Here is a 21,428-nt window from a genome sequence, read left to right on the forward strand (position 1 = left end):
CATCAGGAAAATGCAGCATGATCTTTTTATTTTGGATCCCACCTGTGTGGAATACACGTCGATTCAGGTTCATCCTGAAAACAACATATTTCAGAGAAAACAACATGAGTTCAAGATTTAGACAGGAGATAGTAGTGGAAAATAGATACCTATGAGAGGCTGATTCAAGCATTTTAGAAACATTTGGTGAAATTAACACACCTATCTTCTATTAATAAATGTGCATCCTCTGAGGGCCTGGGCAAGTCTTCATTGTTGGTTTAGTTGTTTTGAGAAGCAACACAATTGCTTTTTAAAATACAATTATATAATTTAGATATCAATATATTCTCTGCATTCCCAATGCTCCCTAAATCCTCACCCCGACTCCTTCTCACGCCCCAGCTGTGTTTCCTTGCTGGCCTTGAACTCCTCAGCTGCTGAACTTTTTTCCTCCTCTCAGGACTTCAAAAATTTCCCTTAAAGGGCCACTTCAGATCAATGAAACAAAGCAAAGAGAGGGAAACATAGCATAAGATATTTCAAATTATTGGAGAGAAGTGGATTATTTAATAATTGGTACTGGGAAAACTATTTGAATAAAAACAAAGCTACATATTCTTCTCAATTCTTAATCCATATTGCAGATGGGCAATTACTTAAAGGTAAAAATTGAAACCATAGAAATGCAAGAAGAAAACATGGGTGATATTTAAATGAGTCATGAAATGGAGATATTTCTAAGTTTGGGGAAAAAAAACCCAGAAACAATAAAGTTTTGATAAATTTGACCTCTTAAAAATTTTGCTTTAAACTTGACTATTTCAAAGTTTAGGCCAGGTATGGTGGCTCGTGCCTGTAATCTCAACACTTTGGGAGGCCAAGACGGGTGGATCATTTGTGGTCAGGAGTTTGAGACCAGCCTGGCCAACATGATGAAACCCCATCCCTACTAAAAATACAAAAATTAGCTGGGCATGGTGCAGGGTGCCTGTAATCCAAATTATTCAGGAGGCAGAGGCACGAGAATCGCTTGAACCCAGGAGGCAGAGGTTGCAGAGAGCTGAGATCATGCCACTGCACTCCAGCCTGAGTGACAGAGCAAGACTCCATCTCAAAAAAAAAAAAAAAAAAAAGGTTATGCAAAAAAAACCCAATTAAAGTTAAAAGGCAAATGACAAAGTAGGGGAAAACATTTGCAGCATGTATGGTAGATAAGGACTAGTTTCTTTTGTTTTACACACTAACATAATACAGGATAGTTCACAGAAAAGTAACAAAATTGACTGATAAATGTACTTAATGGTAATGAAAGAATTGTGAATTCAATGGACAATGAAATACCATGTTTCACCTATCAGACTGGCAAACATTTCAAAGATAGGTGAAAACCTTACAAGAGTAGGAAAAGGAACTCTTAACGATACAGGTGAACGTATCAACCAGTCATGTCTTTAGAAACAATTAGGCATAATCAATCAAGGGTGCAAATGTGTGTATCCCCTTACCCAGCAATTCTACTCCAAGGGCTTGATTCTCTAGATGTTCTCACAGAAGTTGACAAAAATATACTTATTAAAATCTTCCTTACAGTATTGTTTTGCTATAGTAGACAACTGTAAACAACCTGTATTATCATTAGCAGGGGCTGGTGTGCTAAAGAACTGAGCCTTCTCACCAATAGCAGTGAGGGCCTGAGACCACCTGTCAATAGTCACATGAATAAAACAACTTGGAAGCAGATCCTCCAGCTTCAGTCATGCCTTCAGATGATCGCAGCCCTGAAGATGCTGACATCTTAGCTGCAACCTCATGAGAGACCCTGGGCCCAACCACTCAGCTAAGTTGCTCATGAATTACTCACTCACAGAATTATAAAATAAATGTTTGTTGATTTAAGCCATTAAGTTTTGGTGTCCTTGTAATTAGCAGTAAATAACTAATATAGAAGTAGAAGTTGTCGTAGAGAAAAGAAAGGAAAGAAACTTTAAAAAAATTTTCTAAAAAAGGAAAGACAGACATTTTCATTTTCATATTCCTTCATTTTTTAAAACAATTTTTTATTCCCATAGGTTATTGAGGAACAGGTGGTGTTTGGTTACATGAGTAGGCTCTTTAGTCGTGATTTGTGAGATTTTGGTGCACCCATCACCTGAGAAGTATACAGTGCATCCTATTTGCAGCCTTTTGTCCCTCACCTCCTTCCCACCCATTCCCCCTGAGTCCGCAAAGTTCATTGTGTAATTATTATGCATTTGCATCCTCATAGCTTAGCTCTCCCTTATGAGTGAGAACATAAGATGTTTGGTTTTCCATTCCTGAGTTACTTCACTCAGAATAATAGTCTCCAATCTCATCCAGGTTGCTGTGAATGCCATTCATTCATTGCTTTTTATGGCTGAGTAGTATTCCATCATATTTATATACCACAGTTTCTTTATCCACTCGTTGATTGATGGGCATTTGGATTGGTTCCACGTTTTTGTAATTGCGAATTGTGCTGCTGTAAACATGCGTGTGCAAGTTATCTTTTTCGTATGTTGACTTCTTTTCCTCTGAGTAGATACCCAGTAGTGGGATTGCTGGCTCACATGGTAGTTCTACTTTTAGTTCTTTAAGGAATCACTACACTATTTTTCATAGTGGCTGTACTTACATTCCCAATTTGTAGTGTGGAAGTGTTTCCTCTTTGCTGCATCCACGCTAACATCTACTATTTTTTGATTATGGCCATTCTTGCAGGAGTAAGGTGGTATCGCATTGTGGTTTTGATTTGCATTTCCCTGATCATTAGTTATGTTGAGCATTTTTTCATGTTTTTTGGCCATTTGTATATCTTCTTTTGAGAATTGTCTATTTATGTCCTTAGCCCACTTTTTGATGGGATTGTTTGTTTTTTTCTTGCTGGTTTGAGTTTGTTGTAGATTCTGGATATTAGTTCTTTGTCAGATGTATGGATTGTGAAGATTTTCTCTCACTCTGTGGGTTGTCTGCTTACTCTGCTGATGATTCCTTTTGCTGAAGCTCTTTAGTTTAATGAAGTCCAAGCTGTTTTTTTATGCATTTACTTTTGGGTTCCTGGTCATGAAATCCTTGCCTAAGCCAATGTCTAGACGGGTTTTTCCAATGGTATCTTCTAGAATTTTTATAGTTTCAAGTCTTAGGTTTAAGTCCTTAATCTATCTTGAGTTGATTTTTGTATAAGGTGAGAGATGAGGATCCAGTTTCATTCTACTACACGTGGCTAGACAGTTATGCCAGCACCATTTGTTGAAAAGGGTGTCCTTTCTCTACTTTATGTGTTTGTTTGCTTTGTCGAGGATCAGTTGGCTGTAAGTATTTGGCTTTATTTCTGGGTTCTCTATTCTGTTCCATTAGTCTATGTGCCTATTTTTGTGCTAGTACTATGCTGTTTTTGTGACTATGGCCTTATAGAATAGTTTGAAATCAGGTAATGTGATGCTTTTAGGTTTGTTCTTTTTGCTTAGTCTTGCCTTGGCTATGCGAGCTCTTTTTTGGTTCTATATGAATTTTAGAATTGCTTTTTCTAATTCTGTGAAGAATGATGGTAGTATTTTGATGGGAATTGTGTTGAATTTGTAGATTGCTTTTGGCAGTATGGTCATTTTCACAATATTGATTCTACCCATCCATGAGCATGGGATGTGTTTCCATTTGTTTGTGTCACCTATGGTTTCTTTCAGCAATGTTTTGTAGTTTTCCTTGTAGAGGTCTTTCACCTCCTTGGTTAGGTAGTTTCGTAAGTATTTTATTTTATTTTTTGAAGCTATTGTGAAAGGGATTGAGTTCTTGATTTGATTCTCAGCTTGGTTGCTGTTGATGTATAGAAGAGCTACTAATTTGTATACATTAATTTTGAATCTGGAAACTGCTGAATTCTTTTATCAGCACTAGGAGTTTTCTGGAGGAGTCATTAGGGTTTTCTAGGTAAATAATCATATCATCGGCAAAGTGACAGTTTGACTTCCTCCTTACTGATTTGGATGTCCTTTGTTTCTTTCTCTTGTCTGACTGCTCTTTCTAGGACTTCTAATACTATGTTGAAGAGGAGTGGTGAGAGTAGGCATCCCCTTACCTTGTTCCAGTTCTCAGAGGGAATGCTTTCAACTTTTCTCCATTCAGTATTATATTGGCTGTGGGCTTGTCATAGATGGCCTTTATTACATTGAGGTATGTCCCTTGTATGCCAATATTGCTGAGAGTTTTAATTATAAAGAGATGCTGGATTTTGTCAAATGCTTTTTCTGCATCTATTGAGATGATTGATTTTTGTTTTTAATTCTGTTTATGTGGGGTATCACATTTATTGATTTGCATAAGTTAAACCATCCCTACATCCCTGCTATGAAACCCACTCAATCATGGATCATGGTGGATTATCTTTTTTTTTTTTTCTTTTTTTTTAGACAGAGTCCCACTCTGTCACTTAGGCTGGAGTGCAGTGGCACTATTTCAGCTCACTGCAACCTCCGCCTCCTAGGTTCAAGTGATTCTCCTGCCTCAGCTTCCCGAGTAGCTGGGATTACAGGCGTGCGCCACAATGCCTGGCTAATTTTTGTATTTTTAGTAAAGAAGGGGTTTCGCCATGTTGGCCAGGCTCGTCTCGAACTCCTGACCTCAGGTGTTCTGCCCACCTGGGTTTCCCAAAGTGTTGGGATTACATGCATGAGCTTACCAAGCCCAGCCGGATTATCTTTTTGATATGTTGTTGGCTTTGGTTAGCTAGTATTTTGTTAAAGATTTAAGCATCCATGTTCATTGGGGATACTGGTCTGTAGTTTTCTTTTTTGGTTATATCCTCTCCTGGTTGTGGTATTAGGATGATCCTGGCTTCATAGAATGACTTAGGAAGAGTTCCCTCTTTCTCCATCTTGTGGAATAGTGTCAATAGGATTGGTACCAATTCTTTTTTGAATGTCTGGTAGAATTCTGCTGTGAATCCATCTGGTCCTGGCCTTTATTTGTTGGTAATTTTTAAATTACCATTTTAATCTCACTGCTTGATATTCATCTGTTCAGGGTATCTAGTTCTTCCTGATTTAAGCTAGGAGAGTTGTATCTTTCTAAGAATTTATCCATCTCTTGTAGGTTTTCTAGTTTATGCACATAAAGATGTTCATAGTATCCTTGAATGATCTTTTATATTTCTGTGGTTTCAGTTATCATATCTCCCATTTCATTTCTTATTGAGCTTATTTGGATTTTCTCCTTTTCTTGGTTAATTTTACTAATGGTCTATTACTTTTATTTATCTTTTTAAAGAACCAGGCTTCTGGTTCATTTATCTTTTGTATTTTTTTTTGTTTTGTTTCAATTTCATTTGGTTCTGCTCTAATCTTGGTTATTTCCTTTCTTCTGTTGGGTTTGGGTTTGGTTTGTTCTTGTTTCTCTAACTCCTTGAGGTGTGACCTTAGATTATCTGTTTGTGCTCTTTCAGACTTTCTGATATAGGCATTTAGGCTATGAACTTTCCTCTTAGCACCACCTTTGCTGTATCCCAGAGGTTTTGATAGGTTGTGTCACTATTGTCATTTAGTTCGAAGAATTTTTTAATTTTCATCTTGATTTCATTTCTGACCCAATGATCATTCAGGAACAGGTTATTTAATTTCCATGTATTTGCATGGTTTTGGGGGCTCCTTTTGGAGTTGATTTCCAGTTTTATTCCACTGTGGTCTGAGAGATTGCTTGATATAATTTCCATTTTCTTAACTTTATTGAGGCTCATTTTGTGGCCTATCATATGGTCTATCTTGGAGAAAGTTCCATGTGCTGTTGAATAGAATGTATATCCTGTGGTTGTTAGATGGAATGTTCTGTATATATCTGTTAATTCCATTTGTTCTAGGGTATAGTTTAATTCCATTTTTTTGGTTGTTGTTGACTTTCTGCCTTGATGACCTCTCTAATGCTGTCAGTGTAGTGTTGAAGTCCCCCACTATTATTGTGTTGCTGTCTATCTCACTTTTTAGGTATATTAGTAATTGTTTTATACATTTGGGAACTCCAGTGTTAGATGCATATATGTTTAGGATTGTGATATTTTCCTGTTGGATGAGGCCTTTTATCATTAAATAATGTCCCTGTCTTTTTAAACTGCTGTCGCTTTAAAGTTTGTTTTGTCTGATGTAAGAATAGCTACTCCTGCTCACTTTTGGTGTCAATTTGCATGAAATGTCTTTTTGCACCCCTTTACCTTAAGTTTATGTGAGTCCTTATGTGTTAGGTGAGTCTCCTGAAGGCAGCAGATAGTGGTTGGTGAATTCTTATCTACTCTGCAATTCTGTGTCTTTTAAGTGGAGCATTTAGGCCATTTATACTTAATGTTAGTATTGACATATGAGGTACCATTCCATTCATCGTGCTGTTTGTTGCCTGTATACCTTGTTTTTTTGTTTTTATTTTTTAAATTGTAGTTTTGTTTTATAGGTCCTGTGATGTTTATGCTTTAAAGAGGTTCTGTTTTGATGTGTTTCCAAGATTTGTTTCAAGATTTAGAACTCCTTTTAGCAGTGCTTATAGTGGTGGCTTGGTAATGGCAAATTCTCTCAGCATTTATTTGTTTGAAAAAGACTGTATCTTTTCTTTGCATATGAAGGTTAGTTTCACTGGATACAAAATTGTTGGTTGATAATTGTTTTGTTGGAGGAGGCTGAAGATAGGCCCCCAATCCCTTCTAGCTTGTAGGATTTCTGCTGAGAAATCTGCTGTTAATCTGATAGGTTTTCCTTTATAGGTTACCTGGTGCTTTTGTCTCACAGCTCTTAAGATTATTTGTTTCATCTTAACTTTAGATAACCTGATGACAATGCATAGGTGATGATCTTTTTGTGATGAATTTCCCAGGTGTTCTTTGTGTTTCTTGTATTTGGATGTCTAGATCTTTAGCAAGTCTGGGGAAGTTTTCCTCGATTATTCCCCCAAATAGGTTTTCCAAACTTTCAAATGTCTGTTCTTCCTCAGGAACACTGATTATTCTAGGTTTGATCATTTAACATAATCCCAGACTGCTTTGAGGCTTTGTTCATATTTTCTTATTCTTTTTTCTTTGTCTTTGTTAGATTGGGTTAATTTGAAGACCTTGCCTTCGAACTCTGAATTTCTTTCTTCTACTTGTTCGATTCTATTGCGGAGACTTTCCAGAGCATTTTGCATTTCTATAAGTGTGTCAATTGTTTCCTGAAGTTTCTATTGTTTTTTATTTATGCTATCTATTTCATTGAATATTTCTCCCTTCACTTCTTATATCTTTTTTTGATTTCCTTACATTGGGCTTTGCATTTCTCTGGTGCCTCCCTGATTAGCTTAATAACTAACCTCCTGAATTCTTTTTCAGGTAAATCAGGGACTTCTTCTTGGTTTGAATCCATTGCTGGTGAGCTAGTGTGATTTTTTGGGGGTGTTAACCTTGTTTTGCCATATTACCAGAATTGGTTTTCTGGTTCCTTCTCATTTGGGTAGGTTCTGTCAGAGGGAAGGTCTACGGCTGAAGGCTGTTGTTCAGATTTTTTTTTTTTCCCACGGGGTGTTCCCTTGATGTAGAACTCTCCCCCTTTTCCTATGGATGTGGCTTCCTGAGAGACGAGCTGTAGTGATTGTTTTCTCTCTTTAGGATTTTGCAACCCAGTAAGTCTACCAGGCTCTGGGCTGGTGTTGGGGGTTTTCTGCACAGAGTCCAGTGATGTGAACCATCTGTGGGTCTCTCAGCCGTGGATACCAGCACCTGTTCTGGTGGAGGTGGCGAGGAGGTGAAATGGACTCTGTGAGGGTCCTTAGCTTTGGTGGTTTAATGTAGTATTTTTGTGCTACTTGGCCTCCTGCCAGGAGGTGGCGCTTTCCAGAGAGCATCAGCTGCAGTAGTATGGGGAAGGGCAGGTGGGCAGGGCCCTAGAACTCTCAAGAGTATATGTCCTTTGTCTTCAATTACCAGGGTGGGTAGGGAAGGATTATTGTGTGGGGGCAGGGCTAGGCATGTCTAAGCACAGACTCTCCTTGGGCAGGCCTTGCTGCTGCATCTACTGTGGGGGATGGGGATGAGGCTCCCAGGTCAATGGAGTTATGTTCCTTCAAGGATTATGGCTGTCTTTACTGTGTCATGCAGGTTGTCAGAGAAGTGGGGGAAAGCCGGCAGTCACAGGTCTCACCCAGCTCCCACAAAATCCGAAGGGCTGGTCTCATTTTTACTGTGCCCCCTGCCCCCCAACAGCACTGAGTCTGTTTCCAGGCAACTGGGGGAGCAGGGCTGAGGACTTGCCCCAGGATACCTGCCTCCCAGCTGCTGTAGCAAGTATGTCTTTCCTTCTTCCCCTGCCTGTGGAGTCTGCACACCAGATTCATGCCCTCCCCTGAGTTCTGACCAGGAAAGTTCTCCACCAGTTCAAATTGTTTCAAATTTCAACTGGAGATTTCCTTCTCCCTGTGGCCTTTTCCCAGTGCTTATGGCTGCCCTCCAGAAGGATCCGTGTGAGGCCAGGCAGAAATGGCTTGCTAGGGGACCCAGCAAGCTCACAGGTCTTTTCCCACTGCTTCCTCTTCCCCTGTATTTTGCTCGGCTCTCTAAATTGACTTGGCTCCAGGTAGGGTCAGAGTCTTCTCCTGTATTCTAGACCTTCAGTTTCCCCAGTTGGTGGGCGAGGGGGTGTGTTCAGGGGCAGACAATGTCCCTTTCCCACTTCTACAGTTTGGGCACTCAGAGTATTTGGTGTGTCTCCCGGGTCCTGCAGGAACAATCTGCTTCCTTCAGAGGGTCTGGGGGTCCCGTGAGGTTTCCTGATTTATTCCTGCAGTCATTCTGGAGCAAAAATTAATGATGCGAGCCTCCACATGCGGCTCTGTCCGTCGGAGTCAGAACTGCAATCTAGTCCTGCCTCCCACCCACCATGATCCCCTTATCTTTCTATTCTTTTACACTGTTTTCATTTTTCTGTTATCAGAATATATTAATTTATGGTAAAAATAGTTTTCCTTTATATTCAGCTCTTGAAGTATCTGCTCTTCACTACACCCAAACTAGCTAATTTGGCAAACTAATCCCTGGCAATGGGATACTACTGGACTGATAAATTTTCCCTTCCCAGATAAGTAGCTAATAATAACCAATAATTATAGTGGATTTACAATGTGCCCAGACTGGACTAAACTATTTGCTGGTTTAATCCTTATAGCAATTTCAAACAGTGAGTTTATTTTTATTTCCATTTTATAAATAAAACAGGTAGTTTTTAAAAAGCATTATTCAGGCCATCTATGTTTCCTGAATTTTTATCTTAATTTTTCTATCAAATGCTGAGAGAAGATGCTAAAATCTTCAAAACTGTACAAAAATCTATGGTTGTAGAATTGTACATATCTTCCTTTAGTTCTATCAATTTTTGTTTCATGTATTTTAAAGCTCTGTTATTAGGCACATGCACATACAAGATTGTTATGTTTTCCCGATGACATTTGAATCATTGTGAAATATCCCTTTTAATCTTTGGTAATACTTCTGTCTTGAATGATCTGGCTTTTTCTGGCATGGTATTGTATATACTTTTGCATCTATTTACTTCCAATCTATCTGTATAATTATATTCAAGGTGGGTCCCATTCACAGCATTTCTTTAAATCTTACTTTTGTTTTTAAGCCATTACAACAAGCTCTGCTTTTTCCTTTTTTTTTTTTTTTTTTTTTTTTTTTTTTTTTAGCTAATTGGAATTTTTGGCCAACTAATATTTAATATAATTATTATGATGATTATATTTGGATACACCATTTTATTTCTTTTCTTTTTTGCCCGCTCTGATTTTTGTTCTTCTGTTCCTTCTTTCTTGTCTTTTTTTTTTTTTTTTTACAAAAGAAGCTCTTTTTTAAAAAATATTTTAGATTTACATAAAAGTTGCAAAAATAGTACAGAGAGTTCCTGTATACCTCTTACCCAGTTTCTGCTGAAGTTAACATCTTACCTTATCATGGTACATTCGTCACAACTAAGAAACCATCATTAGTACAGTACTATTAATTAAGGGTCAGACTTTATTCATTTCCTTGTTTCTTCACAAATAACCTTTTTTTCCTGTTCCAGGAGCCAATCTAGGGTACCATATTGCATTTAGTGCCTTTAAAAATTATTATTTGGACATGTTTTAGAATTTCAGTTTAATTTACATTAATGTTTTTTCTATATATTATTGTATTTTTTTACCCAGTGCCCACTGTAAGAATCATGATATACATTCTTAACTTTTTGTAATCTAATTTGAGTTTACATTGTCCCATTTTGCATAAAATATACTAACCTTGCAATCATGTAGGTCCTCTTATACCTGCCCCCAGCATTTCCTTTGTGTTATGATTGCCATATGACATTTGTATACATTACACATCCTACAATGCAAGATCATAATTTTTGCCTTGAATAGTTATATATATTGGAAAGGAATTAGACTGGAAAAGCAGTCTTTTCTGTTTGCTAGTTTTGATGTTCTTTGTGTCTTTCTAAAGATCTATATTTTCATTTGATATCATTTATCTTCAGATAAAGAACTTTCTTTAGCATTTCTTATAATAAAGGTCTGCTAGTGATCAATTCTCTTCATTTTCTTTTATTTGGAAAGTCTTTATTCTGCTTTCATATTTGATAGATATTTTGGCCAGATATTAAATTCTGGGATGACAGATCTTTTTTGCTTTTAGTGCTTTGAGAATGTTGGTTCACTGTGTTGGCATCCATTGTTTCTGATATGATAAATCAGCAGTCGTTTGACTCATTATTCCCCTCTGTGTAATGTGCTGTTTTTCTCTGCATGCTTTTGACACTTTATCATTCATTTGACTCTAATGTGCCTAGACATGGTTTTCTTTTATTTAACTTGATTGGGATTTGCTGAGCTTCTTAGATTTGTAAATTTATGTGTTTTGCCAAATTTGGGGACTTTTTGGCCATTATTTATTCAAATAATTTTTTCTACCCCATTTCCTCTGTTCTTCTAGGAGTTCAATTGTATGTATGTTAGACCTTTCAATACCATCCTTCAGGTACTATCATTTTTATCTCTGTCTTTCAGGTTGGATATTTTCTGTCGATATCTCTTTAGATTCACCTACTCTTTCATCTGTTTTAAAAAATTTTGTTAAGCCCCATCCAGTTAATTTTTTAAAATTAGATATTGTATTTTTTAATTATAGAATTTCCATTTGATTATATTTTTAGGTGTCTCTATGTGATGATACTACGTTTTAATCATTATAAGCACATTTTCCTTATGTCATTTAGTATAGTAAGAATTGCCATTTTAAAATAAATTTCTACTAATTTCAATATCTGTGTCATCTTGAGCTTGACTTTTGCCTATTTTATTTACTCCTGAGAATGCATCACATTTTCCTGTCTATCAACATGTCAGGAAATTTTGGATTGTACTCTGGACATTGTGAATGTCATATTATGGAGACTGGATTCCGTTGTATTCTTTCAGAGTTTTGAATTTTTTGTTTTAATAAGAAATAAACTTGGTAGGGTTCAAACTGCAAATTCTGTTTTTTTGAGTGGCCCCTCATATCTGTTTTCTGTTCTTTCACCCTTAGATAGGGTGCTTACAATCTCTCCTGTACATGGGTGGTTGGGGGTCAGGCAAAAATTGGGGCAGACTTTATACATGGAATTTGGGATTTTCTGTCTCTGGCTCTTTCCTTTTGAGGATTCTCCCTCACTTTCTAGCAGCTGGGGTTGCCCTCAAACTCTGTCTGCCACTTCTTCAGGCAAGAAAGATGGTGAGTTTCCTCTCAGTTTTAGCTGCCCCTCAGAACAGTGACTGTAGCTGACCCTCAGGCCAAAAGTGGTAAAAACAGGAGAATAACCTCATACTAATCCTTTCTTCCAAGTGTTAACTTCCCCCTGGAGCCTGCTTGCTCTTGTATACTCTCCAGGGCCTTCGGATAGATTTTGTCCTATCACAACCCCTGAGTTTATAGTTGTTATTGGCAGGAAGCTCAGTACAGTAAGCATTTACTCAGCCATACCAGAAGTGGAACTCGATCCAGATCCTGATTCCTAGCCACTGAGTTGTACTGACTGTCACATAGTAAAATGGCTCTTCTGGCCTCATCACATATTCTATAAAGGATCATTGCTCTGAGAAATGTCTCAAATGGTAAGTTTTCAGATACTATGTAAGGCTGATAATGTTTTTGGAGATGGGGACTTTTCTCAATGCTTTTCAAATTACAATGCCCAGTCCATCTATAGACAAGCACCGCCGCCACCACCTCCTTTTTTTCCTATAGAGAAAGTAATGACTGTGTACACAAACAGGAGATACTGACTCATGAAGGGCTAAGCTGGCCTTTGTTAGTGACTCACTATGCCTTAAGAAACTGGGGGAAGTGGCCATGTGGTCAGGCCACCTACTAATGCTTGGTTCTGACTTGAATAGATTTAGAGCAAATTGCCCCTGATTTGGGAAAGGAATAAACTTGATTTACCAGCTCATTAGAAGACATTTTCTGTTCACTTTTATTTACCATCAAGAGAGCATGAGATCTTAGGATGTGATTAGAAATGAGCAAATAAATGCAATTTGAATTAAGTCATTCAGTCATGTAGAGTGAGGGTGGGGTGGAAGGCGAGGGGAGGCACTAGGACAGAGTGGGGAAAGGTGTTGGGCACAATTGGGCCCTGCTGGGCTTAGTCCCTACCTCCTCCCTTCTCTGGGCACTGGGATGGAGTTGGATGTTTGGGCAGTAGCTGGAAAGGACCAGAAATTTTTTTTTTTTTGAAATGGAGTCTTGCTCTGTTGCCCAGCATGGAGTGCAGTGGTGTGGTCTCAGCTCACTGTAATCTCTGCCTCCCAGGTTCAAGAGAATCTCTTGCCTCAGCCACCTGAATAGCTGGAATAACAGGTCCACGCCACCATGCCTGGCTAATTTTTGTATTTTATTAGAGACAGGGTTTGGCCATGTTGGCCAGGCTTGTATTGAACTCTTGACCTCAAATGATCCACCTGCCTCGGCCTCCCAAAGTGCTGGGATTACAGACATGAGCCCCTGCGCCCAGCCTGGACCTGAGTCATAAAGATCAGTGCCAGCATTTGTTGTAGCTTCAGCTTTCCCTGACTGGAGAGTGTTGGGGACTTGGATTGTTCTGGGGAGTCTCCAAGGAAGGGCCACTCCACCACATCAGCACTCCACCAAGAGAGGATCACGGGGAACAGGAGGCAAGACGGGAGGGACTGCGGGTAGGAGGGAGTGGACACAGCAGGGTGAGGTGCCACAGGCCAAAACCAACCTTGCTGCCCCCTGTCAACCCTTCTGCCATCAGAGCTGATGAGGCAGGACCCAGAGAGCCCTCAGAGAGTGTAATAAAGCTCAGCCCTCCCTAGGGTGGGCACTGCTCCTGCCTTCCAGGAGAGCCCTGAAGATGGTGGATGCCAAAGCCGTCCCCTGGTGGCTGCAGCTGCCATCTGAACTCCCGCCAGTTGGCCTTCCTTCCTGTGGACTAAGTGGCTTCAGCTGCAGACAGCAAACTTCAGGAGGAGAAATACACTTTCTTGTACCCCTTCCTCCTGCGAGTGGGACTCTAAGTGATTAAGGGAGTAGGAGAAGGGGAGGAGCAGGGGGATTAAAGGCAGGGAAAGGAATGGAAGGGAGGGAGGGGAATGAATAAAACTGACAGGAATGACAAGAGGATGTGTCATGGAATTGTCACAAATTCTGGGTTGCAGACTGAGCTCAGTGCCATCCCCTCTTCCCTGGCACCACCTCCTCCAAGTTTGGGCAGGTCCTTTTCCTGCTGGTTTCCTGTTTCATAACTGTTGAGTTTTGCTCACCAGCACCCTCCATCAAATGTTTAAAAGCCAGCTACTGGGGAGGCCATGGGAGGAGGATTGCTCGAGCTCAGGAGTTCAAGACCAGCCTGGACAACATAATGAGACCCTGTCTCAAAAAACAAACACACAGGACCAGATGCGGTGGTTCATGCCTGTAATCCTAGCACTTTGGGAGGCCGAAGCGGGCAGATCACTTGAGGTCAGGAGTTCAAGAACAGCCTGGCCAACATGGTGAAACCTTGTCTCTACTAAAAATACAAAAATTAGCCAGGTGTGGTAGCATGCACCTGTAATCCCAGCTACTCTGGAGGCTAAGGCACGAGGACTGCTTGAACTCGGGAGGCAGAGGTTGCAGTAAGCTGAGATTACACCACTGCACTCCAGCCTGGGTGACAGTGAGACTCCGTCTAAAAAAAAAAAACAAAAACAAAAACAAAAAAACCCCCAAAAACAACCCCCCATTCAAAAAACAAAAGCCCAAACACAAAACAAAAAAACTTAAGAAAGTAGGGGGAGGATGCTTTGGAGTCTATACACCACCTCTTTTAAAAATGCTCACCTGAATTTCCCGCAAAAACTGTTCCCTCCTTCCAAACAGTTATCAAGACTCTCACCTTCTAAGAGACTTGCCCTAACTGGAGTGCTGGAGCCTGAACTTTCTTTGAACATCATTTGATCTCAGATGCAGCCAGTCCTGTGCACAGCCTGACGGGATGGAATGTTCAGGGTCCCCATGTGATTCCCTGGCTGGCCTAGCTGAGGGACACAGCTCTCCCCAGGCAGAGAAGGCAGCACAGGAGGAAGAAGCTCCAATATTGAGAGTGTGAGGACTGCAAATTCATCAAGAGCTGGCACCTCCAACCACAATGTGCAGTTATGGATCAACAAAACCAGCTTTTGTTTTAATTTTTGACTTTTTTATTTTTAGCTTTTTCCTCCCCAGCCATCATGGTGTTGCATGCCCATTGTAGAAATCTGAGAAAATGATAAAGAGGTTCATGAAAACTGTCTATGAACTTACTACCTACTGTATTTTTCATCTATTTTTTTCTTTTATACCTGAGATAAAATAGTGTATACTACTTTTTTTTTCTTTTTGTGAGAGAGGGTCTTAGTCTGTTGCCCGGGCTAGTCTTGAACTCCTGGCTCAAGGGATCCTCCTGCCTCAGCCTCCTGAGTGGCTGAGATTATAGGTATGCACCACACATTCAGCTGTCCTGTTTATACTACTTTAAAAACTTAACTCCATGTCAATAGAACTTTCCCATGACATTAAAACTCTGTAAGCATCATTTTCAATGGCTGCATGACAACCTGCCAAAAGTATATGCTTATTTTGCTTAACAAATCTGCTTATTTTTTTATATTTGAGTTGTTTCCAACTCTACCTTACTTTTAAGTTATTATAAGTAAATCTGAAATGAACATTTTGGTGCACAAGTCCTTTAGGACAGACTTCCAGAAGTGTGATGACCAGGACAGGTTTCCCTTAAGCCTAGGAGGCTGAGTCTCAACCTCCATTCCTCTGCCCTGTATGTTCTTAAGCCAGTTACTGTCTTCCACCTCACTATTTCCCCAAAGTTTATATCAGCTTACATTCCCACCAGCCCTGGGTGGAAATTCAGGTTATTTTGAGAGGTGATTTGCAAGCTGGAAAAACCCTTCTGTTGCTGTAATCACAAGGAAAGTCACACATCTCCCTGACCTCCCATCACGCCCAGTTTCCTGAGCCTGTCCCCAAAACAATGACACGATTAACGATCACAAGAGAATCAACGAATCTGTAGTAAATTTCAACTTCATTCTGAGTGTTTTGCATGAGTAATCTTTGCATGAGTAATGCAACCCTGACAGATTTCAATATTCCCCGTTTCAGTTGTATAGATGAAGAAGCAGAGGCTCAGAGATAGGAACTTGCCTAAGGGCACACAGGTGGTGAGAGTCAGAGATGTTGGCTGGCTCCTAAGACCTGTGCTCTTGCCACACACTACAGGATTTTAAAAAAGAGAGGCGAGGACTTGTGGCTGAATGCTGAGGATCGAATTGCTAAGAGTTTGAGAGTCATTTGCGAGTCAAGGGAGGTGGGACCTGGTGAGGTTTCCTGGATTTTGGTTTCCGTTGTGGTTTTGGTGCTAACATTTGGGTCACCTGCCACATAGATGGAGGCCAACAGGTGGTGGCTCAAGGCTGTGCCGCTGGAAGGACAGGTCTTGTTATGCTTCTGATGTAGGCAGAGACTTTCCAAAACTTCCCAAAATTTCTATCCCAATTACCTGGTCTAGGCTGCAGGGCCCTCAGGACTGGGTTTCCCTGAATTGAGATAGTGTAGCTGCTCTACTGCTCTGAAGAACAAGACACTTTCAACTTAATATCCTTGGATATCTAACTTCCTGCAAACACACATTTAATAGCTGCAAAAATATGACTGTATATATACTCGTCTGTGTACAATTTTCCCCCTTTTATTGTTTTTTTGATTTGCTCTTTATTCCTCCTTTTTTTCCCTTCCTCCTGTAACCGCCCAGTGGTTCCCTTCCTCTTGTAACAGCTGGGCTGTGTCTTGCCTGCTGCCTAGACAGAGCTGACTTATCAAGACAGGGGAATTGCAATAGAGAAAGAGTAATTCACACAGAGAGCAGGCTGTGGAGGAGATCAGAGTTTCATTACTACTCAAATCAATCTCCCCGAACATTTGGGAATCAGAGTTTTTAAGGATAATTTGGTGGGTGGGGGAAGTCCTGTGTGTCGAGAGTGCTGATTGGTTGGGTTGGAGATGAAATCATGGGAAATTGAAGCTATCCTCTTGTACTGAGTCAGTTCCTGGGCGGGGGCCACAAGATGAGACGAGCCAGTTTATTGATCCGGGCGGTAGTACCAGCTAATCCATCAAGTGCAGCGTCTGCAAAATATGTCAGGCACTGACTGATTTTGGGAGCAGTTTAGGGAGGGTCAGAATCTTGCAGCCTCCATCTTCATGACTCCTAAACCATTATTTCTTTCTTTCTTTCTTTCTTTTTTTAATTATGTTTTAACTTCTAGAATACATGTGTACAACATGCAGTTTTATTACATAGGTATACATGTGCCATGTTGGTTTGCTGCACCCATCAACTCGTCATTTACATTAGGTATTTCTCCTAATGCTATCCCTCCCCCAGTCCCCCACCCCGTGACAAGCCTTGGTGTGTGATGTTCCCCACCTTGTGTCCAAGTGATCTCATTGTTCAATTCCCGCCTATGAGTGAGAACATGCGGTGTTTGGTTTTCTCTCCCTGTGATAGTTTGCTGAGAATGATAGTTTCCAGCTTCATCCATGTCCCTGCAAAGGACATGAACTCAATCTTTTTTATGGCTGCATAATATTCCATGGTGTATGTGTGCCACATTTTCTTAATCCAGTCTATCACTGATGGACACTTGGGTTGGTTCCAAGTCTTTGCTATTGTGAATGGTGCCACAATAAACATATGTGTGCATATGTCTTTATAGTAGCAGGATTTATAATCCTTTAGGTATATACCCAGTAATGGGATTGCTAGGTCAAATGGTATTTCTAGTTCTAGATCCTTGAGGAATCACCACGCTGTCTTCCACAATGGTTGAACTAGTTTACAGTCCCACCAACAGTGTAAAAGTGTTCCTATTTCTCCACATCCTCTCCAGCATCTGTTTTTTCCTGACTTTTTAATGATTGTCATTATAACTGGCATGAGATGGTATCTCATTGTGGCTAAACCATAATTTCTAATCTTGTAGCTAATTTGTTAGTCCTACAAAGTCAGCCTAGCCCCCAGGCAAGAAGGGGGTTTGTTCTGGGAAAGGGTTGTTACTGTCTTTGTTTTAAACTTTAAACTATAAACTAAGTTATTCCCAAAGTTAGTTCAGCCTATGCCCAGGAATGAACAAGGACAGTTTGGAGGTGAGAAGCAAGATGGGGTTGGTTAGGTCAGATCTCTTTCACTGTCTCAGCTATAATTCTGCAATGGCAGTTTCACTCCTTCCACGTCATCATCCTGCCCCCAACCTCAGGTAAACCACGTTTACAACTATTCACTCTGCCATATTTCTTCATGCCATATACGTGTGTATATATGTAATAGATATGTATACATATAATACAAGCATATATATGTACATATAAACATTTACATATACAGCATTTTGAAGTGATTAACTTATTAAAATGGATCGAGTTATGAACATTTGACTGTGGTTTGGTTTTCTTACTCAATGATGTTTGCTGAAGACTTCTTTAAGCCATTTGTTATGTCTTATTCATTCTTTTAAATAATGGCACAATATTTCATGGTGTGGGTATACCCACATTTATTTAGCTATGTCTCTATTAATGGCAATTTCATTTGTTTTCATTTTCCCCCACTATGAACAATCCTGTAAGAAACACCCTCACACATATATCCTCAAATACTGGCAATTTTATTTTTATAAGATGGATTCCCAGAAGTGTAATTGTTAGGCCAAAGGGCATATACAGTTTTTGTTTTTGTTTTTGTTTGTTGTTGTTGTTGTTTTGAGATGGAGTCTTGCTCTGTCACCCATGCTAGAGTGCAGTGGCGCAATCTTGGCTCACTGCAACTTCTGCCTCCTGAGTTTAAGCGATTCTCCTGCCTCAGCCTCTCCAGTAGCTGGGATTACAGGTGCCTGCCACCACGCCCTGCTAATTTTTGTATTTTTAGTAGAGATGGGTTTTCACCATGTTGGCCAGGCTGGGCTCAAACTCTTGACCTCAGGTGATCCACTCATCTCGGCCTCCCAAAGTGCTGGGATTACAGGCATGAGCCACTACGCCTGGCCATATAGTTTTAATTTTAGTGAAAGCCCCAGTTGGCTATCTAAAATGATTCTAATATGTCACATTTCCACTATAATAGAGGAAAATACCACCTATTTCTCTACATCCACATCAGCAATAGGAGTTTTAAGTGTTAATTTTCTTTTCTCATCAGAAGGGCGTACGATGATGTTTTGTAACTATGTCACATTTATTTCCATGTCTGTGAGTGAATCTGAGCATGTTTGCTGGATTTTTGGGTTTGCTCCTCTATGGGTTTTTAAATAATTTGATTTGTCCACTTTTCTTTGTGATGATTGTCTTTTTCTTGTCACACTTGTAAGAGCTGTTTGCATGTTTTAAGAACTAACTTTATATCATCTGCATTATAAATATTTTCCTTTGGACAACTGCATTACTGTACAGTTGACCCTTGAATAATATGGGTTTTAACTGCATGAGTCCACTTATATGCAGATTTTTTTCAATCAAAAGTGGATCGACGGGCGGATCACGAGGTCAGGAGATCGAGACCATCCTGGCTAACACGGTGAAACCCCGTCTCTACTAAAAAAATACAAAAAACTAGCCGGGCGAGGTGGCGGGCGCCTGTAGTCCCAGCTACTCAGGAGGCTGAGGCAGGAGAATGGTCTAAACCTGGGAGGCGGAGCTTGCAGTGAGCTGAGATCCGGCCACTGCACCCCAGCCTGGGCGACAGAGCAAGACTCTGTCTCAAAAAAAAAAAAAAAACAAAAAAAAAACCAAAACAAAACAAAACAAAAAGTGGATCAAAAATACAGTACTTATGGGATGCAAAAATTCCATATACAAAGGGCCAACTTTTTATATATGCCAGTTCTGCAGGACTGACTTTTGGTATAAGAGGGGGTCCTGAAACCAATCCCCTGCATACACTAAGGGACAATTGTAGTTTGTTTATGGAACCTTTTACTGTACAAAAGTTCTTGTTTTCTTTGTAATTTTTAATGGTCAAAATATGCCCATTTTTTTTTTCTTTCCCATCTTTTTTTTTTTTTTTTTTAAATAGCTTCTAAGTTCTCAGTCTTGGTTATGAAGGCCTTCTCTGCTATTTCATATATATCATGTCTTAGTCTGCTTGGTTTGTCATTACAAAACACTGTAGACTGGGTGGATTAAACATCAGAAATTTATTTCTCACCATTCTGGAGGCTGGGATGTCCAAGATCAAGGTGCTGGCAATTTCAGTTTCTGGTGAGGACTCTCTTCTTGCTTTTCAGATGGCCACCTTCTTGCTGTGTCCTCACATAGCAGAGACAAAGTAAGAGAGAGAGAAAGAGGGAGAAAGTGAGTGAGGGAATGAGAGAGCTCATGAGTGCTCTGGTGTCTCTTCCTCTTCTTATAAAGACATTAATCTAATCATGAAGGCCTCACCCTCATAGCCTCATCTGACCCTAATCACCTCCCAAAGGCCCCACCTCCTGCTGCCATTACACTTGGGGTTTGTGCTTTAACATACGAATTTGGAGGTGGTACACAAACACTCAGTCAATAACATATTGTCTACCAGATTCTCCTTGTGAGATTTTTATTTCATTTCTGTAATACAGGAATGAGCACTACTTAAGATAAACAACTCCAAAGCCTCAGTGGCCAGCACAAGAGAGGCTTAGTTTTCAATCAGTCTTATCAGGTGTGGGACAGTCAACCCTGAGCAATGAGTTGGGGACCCAGATCCCTTCCATTTGTGATGGATCTTCAACATGTGACTCCCACAGTCACTGCAGAAGAGGAAGAGGGAGCAAGAGAAAGGACAACTACTCAAGGGACATTTTTGTGTTCTCTGTTACTTCCTCCTATATTCCATTGCATGGAACCCAGCCCCATGGTCTCAACCAAACTGGAAGAGAGGCTGGGAAATGTCTTTCTCAGTGCTCAGAAAGAGGAAAAGTCAGAAGCTAGCCAGCCTATACCATATTTACTTTTAATAGTCAACATTTTAATTCAAGTGGGGTTAAAAATATATAGTATAAGACATATGTGTTCATTTTTATTCCAGATAGTTGCAGCAGCAGCAGCACCACTACCATCATATATTAGCTTATTCTCTTTCTGCTGAATTGAATTACTGCTTTAAATTTTTTTAATTTTTTTTTATTTTCCACATGAAAGCTTTTAGTTTATTAATCTGCTCATCAAAAATCCACACGATGTCTGCAGATGATGTCACTGTAGCATCTTTACTCCTTTGGCTTTTTGCCAGCACCAATATTGGTCTTTGCAGTGTCCCTGACTTTCTTCATTCTGTTCTTGTGCTTCTTTCGCTGCTTTCGTGAGGTCTTTTTCTTCTCATACAGGCCATGTCTTGCAAGTCTATGTTTGTACCCAGGCTGGCGTGCGGTAGCTATTCACAGGTGTGATCATAGTTCATGCCAGCTTTGATCTCCTGAGCTCAATCCATCCTCTCACCTTGGCCTCTCCAGTATCTGGGACTATAGGTATGTCTCATGCTGTCGACTTCCAGTGTGTTCTTAACCTACTGGATTGCATTTTTAAAATCTTTCTAGCCTCTGTGGAATTCTCTTCCTTTCCCACTGGCTCATATGCCTCTTTTAAAAATCCAACATTTATTTATTTATTTATTTATTTATTTATTTATTTATTTGAGACAGGGTCTTGCTCTGCCGCCCAGGCTGGAGTGCAATGGTGCCATCTCTGCTCACTGCAACCTCCGCCTCCTGGTTTCAAGCGATTTTCCTGCCTCAGCCTCCTGAGTAGCAGGGATTACAGGTGCGCACCACCACACCCAGCTAATTTTTGTATTTTTAGTAGAGAAGGGGTTTCACCATGT

General features: G+C 40.1%; 1 protein-coding gene and 1 long non-coding RNA gene across 3 annotated transcripts in view; one reads left to right on the forward strand and one right to left on the reverse strand.

The window, feature by feature from the left end:
• The window catches only part of LOC126941422 (uncharacterized), a 25,265-nt gene extending 20,035 nt beyond the window's left edge, over positions 1–5,230 (forward strand). The window contains exon 5 of one of the 2 annotated variants that reach the window (XR_007721296.1): positions 1,622–5,230. This is a non-coding gene — a long non-coding RNA (uncharacterized LOC126941422). The remainder of the gene's footprint in view (positions 1–1,621) is intronic. The other variant, XR_007721295.1, reaches the window with a different exon arrangement.
• HAUS1 (HAUS augmin like complex subunit 1) overlaps positions 1–21,428 on the reverse strand; it is a 983,957-nt gene that overhangs the window by 329,423 nt on the left and 633,106 nt on the right. The window lies entirely within an intron of this gene.

Source organism: Macaca thibetana, chromosome 18 (genome assembly GCF_024542745.1).
Source record: "Macaca thibetana thibetana isolate TM-01 chromosome 18, ASM2454274v1, whole genome shotgun sequence".
NCBI classification, from domain to species: domain Eukaryota; kingdom Metazoa; phylum Chordata; class Mammalia; order Primates; family Cercopithecidae; genus Macaca; species Macaca thibetana.